The 6,000-nt window shown below is 41.0% G+C and overlaps 1 protein-coding gene across 18 annotated transcripts in view; it reads right to left on the bottom strand.

Annotated features, from left to right (window-relative positions):
* Nucleotides 1-616: 616 nt before the first annotated feature.
* Nucleotides 617-6,000, bottom strand: part of LOC126539513 (uncharacterized) — a 46,121-nt gene continuing 40,737 nt past the window's right edge. For 12 of the 18 annotated variants that reach the window (XR_008614282.1, XR_008614281.1, XR_008614280.1 and 9 more), the window contains 2 exons: nt 2,406-2,519; nt 617-928 (listed from right to left, as the gene is read on the bottom strand). The gene's annotated coding sequence lies outside the window, so the exon portion shown is untranslated. Of the gene's footprint in view, nt 929-2,405; nt 2,520-6,000 lie in introns of those variants that run through there. The other 6 variants (XM_072285607.1, XM_072285603.1, XM_072285604.1 and 3 more) reach the window with 1 other exon arrangement.

Genomic DNA, 6,000 nt, shown 5'->3' with positions numbered 1-6,000 from the left:
GTAACAAAGCCACGCATGGTCAGTTCGCATGGTAGGTCCATGCGCTATAGTACCAACATAAGTGTAACCTTGCAGCTACCTCGAGGTAGTAACTGTGGATGCTGGTGGCCACTCGACCACTCTATACAAGTGCAATTCAGTGCTATAATGACTCCCTACAGTGACTTCCCCTTTTGCCTTGCAATTACGTGCAAGGGCTGGAGAGCGGCAAAGTGAACATTTTCTCTCTATTGTTATGTTACGGAATTCCTTAAACATCAGTCTAAAGTCTGCAAGAAAAGATGCAACACTAAATACTGGTGGAAATGCTTCCCTGGAGATACTGTAGTAGCTCAAGGTTGCTCCATAGATTTGAGAGTGCCTGCTTGGGGATATTTGTTTATCGATAAACAATTGCATTACATTTCCTCCTAATGCAGCCAGAGACTTGTACTGACAACTTTCGTAAATGCCTGGACAAGGAAAAAGAGAGCCAAAGATGGGAAAGGAGTGAAATTTATAAAGTTTGCAAGGCTGTTTAAAAATAAAAGGAAGCTGGTCCTTCAGGTCTCCCGCTTTAATATTCATCCTTCATCCTCCTAAACAAATAAAATCAGCAGGAAGAACACTTTACCAGTACAATTTCACTCTGTGTTTCTCTTTATTTGTACTTTTAAATGAAATCACAGTGATTGAAGGACCCTCTATACCAGTACAATTTGTGTGGGTGATTTATTTTTATTTGTTTCTTTAAAATCAAGATTGTGTCACTACGTGTGAGTGCCTTTTGTCTCCTCCCCGAGCGCTGTCCACAGATTTCCCGACGCTCCTCGGCCGTGGTGAATTGGAATGGGACCTCGGCTGTAGCCTTCGGCGTGGATCTGGGCCTCAGTGGGCACTGCTGCTTCGTGGTGCTCGGGAAGTGGTCCCCGACCAGTGCCTAGATGAGCTGCAAGCATAAGGATGCAAACTAACAAAATCCACTTAAGTTGGGGCTTCTCTAGAGTGTCTCACTAATAAACTGAGGTATTTCGTTGCATTCATTTACTCATTCATTCACTCATTCATTCATTCGGCGTACTACTAAAGGCCATTCTCCCATTTGCAGAACGCATGGGGAGGGCAGAGGGGGGAGGGGAGTGAGTCACTATCAATTATCACGCATTCCGGTGGGCAGGCGTTACGACTTACGTTTTAAGACAATGAACTGTGATATTAAAGAGAAGTAGCGGTAGATGTAGTACAAGCGTGCATGCAGAAATGGCACGGAGATGTGGGCCGATGCCATGAAGACCTGGAGCGCGTATGCGCCATGTGGCAGCAACATCGCTATTTTTTAGACGTACTCGGTGTTTTCTGCTTCTACCCACATGCCAACCCTTACCATTTTCTCTTACAGTAAGATGCTGTTAAGACGATCCCGGTTAAGGCGAATTTGGGGGTACGCAGAACACTGTACATTTGGTTGGTTTCAGACAGGTCCAACGCAAAAGCAATCCGCTTAAAAGGAAACGTTAATACGGTTAAATCGAACTTCCGCAGTCGTTCCTGACACCTGCCACTCAGTCTAGCGAGATGTCCTCATCGGCAAACTTTGAGGAAATTATGCTAGCTACCTAAGAAGCAAATGGTGATTCTGTAGACACAGACAGCTATGCACATGTCGACGAGGATATGGAAACCCGCGAGGCTGATGCCGAAAAAGGTGATTAAGGAAGTCCTCGATGTGCCCCTGCAGTCTATAAAGTTATGGTGAGGACATCGTTCAGCGGTGCTCACACATTATCTAGCTGATAATGGCCTGGATCCTTTGGCGTATTTTTTTCAGCAACATGAGGAGAATGAAGACATCTTTTGCAAAGTAAGTGAAACTCCAGCTTTCGTGACAGTGCACAGGATTGCGAAATGCCGGCAAGCAACATTTACTCGTGAGCTTAAGTGTTCTTAAAGCGACGTCTTGCATCACGAAAATCAAACTGTTTAATTTTTGACATCTGCTTTTTGATATTGGCCCAGTTAAATTTTTTGGTTTGTGTGTTTTGCCAGGAATAATGAGTTCTTTTATTTAGATCCTTTCTGTTACAGCAAACGTTTCATTCAGCGAGCAGATATTCACAATTATTTCGAGTTAGCTTTAACGCGAACCTACTGCATATAGTATTTATTATACCGAGCCGCGGTGCTGAAGTGATTAATCTGAGAGCAAAAATGGCTTAATTAAACAGGCCTGCTGTCAACTGTTTTCCCACGAAGGATTTCGGAACAGCCTATTGCGTACAGGGGCCACTATATGCCACTGGAAGCAGACACCAATGATGTCTTCAGTGGCATTTCAAGCCAGGAAGAAGCAGATTCCGCGACACATAATTTTTCTTGCTGTGTACGCGACGCAGTTTAGTAAAGGTGTACGAGGCATACAGTCTTACTTATGTGACTGGTGAAACACTGAAGCCACGAACATGTTGACATCACCCTTTATTGTGTTGCTTGAAGGAGGCGTGATTGAGCTCGACTGGTGGAAAGGCTGGGCCTTCTTGGACCTGTGTTGTGGGAGCGAGACAGTGTCAAATGAAACCGTAAACACACACACACACAAAGCCCACACACACAAAGCCAGCCTTCAAAGAACTCTAAAGAAAAACAACTTATCCTCGATAAAGGGTATAAGTTTAAAGACGCGCAGTAAACTGTGCGTGAATATTTTATTTTTTTAGACCTGTCTGGTAGGTTTCATCTTAGTCGCATATGTAGTTATGCCATGGTAGCGGGGTAAATTTTGTGCTGACCGTAGGACATATGATACTCAGAACCCGCCTGAGCACTCCCATACATATTTTACTGCAAATACCAAAATTAACCCACATATTTTCAACTTTGAGCATGTATTAGCCATAACATTTTCGTTATTTTCATGAAATATAAACAATGTGCCCCGCCTAGTTCGGCAAGGGCACCGGAGAACCTTACAGACCTTTGTATGACACATCAAAATCTGAAAGATACGTGGGTTCAGTAATTATTTGCAATATGTCTATTTAAACAAGAAATGCTAAAGTTTCCATAGAGATTACACTATACATTGCCACGGTTTTCAGCGAATTTGAAGTTGGTATCTCGTCTAGCTTTAAGAATTTGGGAAGATATGTGAATAATGGCAGCAGGGCACTCGAATACTTTTATAACTCAAAGTTCTACGAAGTCTTTTATTAGGCTACAAATTACTTGGCACGTTTATCGTTCCTCGCACGACGTGATTCGTACTTCAATGAAATATAAACCCCATGCCTTGCATACTTCACCAAAGAGACGAGTATTCAGTAATTTTCAAAGCACAATATTGCTCCAGGCACTTCTTTCAATACACGTCACCCATATGATGGCTCCAGATTCACTGTAAATATGAAATCTGCCATTGATAGTCCTCCTGCAGAGGAGGGGGAGTTTTTTAGGCGGCTCTTATAACACTTGTAAACAAGCCGGAAACGAGGTTTTACCAAAATTTACTTAACCACTTAATTAGTGGTTAAGTAAATTTCAAAAGTTGCCTTCCTACTGCTTTTAAGAATCACCGCATTCCAAAATATTATAGACTTTGTGTGCCATTACTTTTCTCATGAAACCGTGAAAACTTGCATATCAGCGTTGCTGTAATAATGTAAACATTTAGCGAAATATTATAGTTTCTCGCCCCCAAGATACGAAAACCATAGTTTCAACAAGTTAAGTAACCGCAAGTCGCTTCAATGTAGCAAAAAAAAAAAAAAAAACTAGATGCAGCGGACTTGCACGACAGAACCCAGCAAAGGTGTTTCTTTTTAGTGTTACAGTAAGAATATCTGTTGGCTGTAATTAAATCACGTACCTTGAACTGTTGCCTCTGTATAACTTACTAATTAATAATAAATAAATAAATAAAATAAATAATTTGTCTGGTTGGTCTGAACCAGCGGTCGCATATAATGCAGTTTAGCGCTCGCTAAAGAATTTTAACAAAGGGTGTTAGTTATTCATTTCACATTACACTTCTTGAGAACAATGCCTGCATGGTCCTTCCCCACTTTCACTATGCACCTGCATTTGCTCTCATTTACGTTCGAAGTTGTCCCAGAGAATTGACCAATTCTGCATTGTTTGTATAACAGAGAGACAACGATCCGTATCACTTCCATGCATCATTTACTACAAAGGATGTATTAGGCCACACACTCAGAACTTCGCTTATGCATCGCACATTATCTACTCCCAATATTTAAAAAATATAAACAAGTTGCTTTTGTTAATTCACCAAACACGAGAGGGAAGCCAGCTAAGAACATCGTATGAAGCATAAAAAGAGAGAGAGAAAAACGAGTGCCCAGTGATTAGCTGAGATAACGTGCTCTGCTCAGTTTAGTAGGCACAGACTTTGAAAGTAAATAGAAAGACACATGGTGGAGCACCGGCTACCAACTGAAGGCTTATTTCGCGCAAGGCGGCTTTTAAAGCCTTTATAAAAAGCGGTATAGACAGAAGGAACCCTATATAGTCAAAAAAGAAAAGTGAAAACCACAATTAAGCCAGGAAGCTTAAGTTTCTCCAAACAAAGAACTTGACATGGCTTCGGTTTCCACAAGATATAAACTTGTTGTAACATATCTCAGCACATTGCAAACATAGCTGAAAACGGCTGCGTGAAACTTTTAAACAATTCATAAGAATTATTTTGTAAAGGCTGCAGTTCATCCAAAGGCACTTAACATTGGACAGAGATTTTCCGTAGCGTTCTCCCTGTTTTTGCTAAATTTGATTTCGGTGGAATTTGTAGTTTTGCCAGAGAAATTAGATAATTTCTTCATCGCTCCTAAGTCTAATTCATAACGCTTGGGAGCGCTTGCTAATTGGAAATGCAGCAAATAATCCATTCATTTTGATCTTTTCCTGCACATCACCCATTGCCTAGACCTTGCATTCACCAAACGTGACAAAGTGGCTCGTTTAGTCCATCAAGCACATTGGAAAAAAAAGTCATAACGCAAAGAAATACCAAAACCACCAGAGTTCAATACTTATTTGTAACGTTCCTAATTAAGCCAGAATGGTCAAAGATTTGCGACACACTGCGCTTAAGAAAGCCCCCATTTCTACAGAATCTAAAGTTTGTGTAACGCACAGTTCTCTCGGTACAGTGGGAAAGGTAGTTCAGATTGGCTGCGTGACACTTTCTCACACTTTATGGAATTCTTCGCAAAAGCTGTATTTGACCCACACACACTTGCCATATTACTTCACGCCACTCTGCATAGTTTGATCTTTGTGGTGTTTGTATTTATGCAAGGGCAGTGGGCTCAACTTCCTGCCCCTCTAATTTTACTCATAAGGCTCCGCAACCCTTGGTTATGCATTTTATTTCATTGGACCGAATTAACTCACATACTTTTAACTTTGCCTACATTTTACTCATAATCCCACCTATAGGTTGGACTATTATATGCAAGGTGCCTTGTTTATTTCAATGAGGACCGTTTATTTTCTTGTTTTGTGATTACTTTTTTTCACCGAGGATAAACCAAATTATTTGCAAGATTCTAATTAGGCCAAAAACCTGACAGTTTCGCCACAGATAAAACATAAAGTTACCCATACGATTGTTTAATTCCAAGTTGATGTCTTGCACAGTTGTGTTAGTATTCTGGGAAATATAAAAGATAATGGTAGTATGACATTATAAGAGTTAATTAACTGCTGGGCTAGTTGGTGATCTTGCAGCGCCCATGGTGTCGTCGTCTTTCTTGTGTGTGTTGTTTTGGCACAAATCTTTTCAGTATGTAGTATGACACTTTCAAACACTTGATTAGCAAATTTTTTCTCCAGGAGCAGTATTTGACCCACATGCATTTAAATTTGCACTGAGGTTGGCGATAAATGTCCATCCATTCTTCCTAAATTTGATCTTGGTTACGTTTGTAGTTATGCCACGGCTGCCTGCTACATTTTGCGCTGCTCAAGAAACTCGACTACATACGCTTACGAGTGCTTACATGC

The sequence above is a fragment of the Dermacentor andersoni genome, chromosome 11, assembly GCF_023375885.2.
Source record: "Dermacentor andersoni chromosome 11, qqDerAnde1_hic_scaffold, whole genome shotgun sequence".
NCBI classification, from domain to species: Eukaryota; Metazoa; Arthropoda; class Arachnida; order Ixodida; family Ixodidae; genus Dermacentor; species Dermacentor andersoni.
This window is presented reverse-complemented; position numbering and strand designations above follow the sequence as displayed.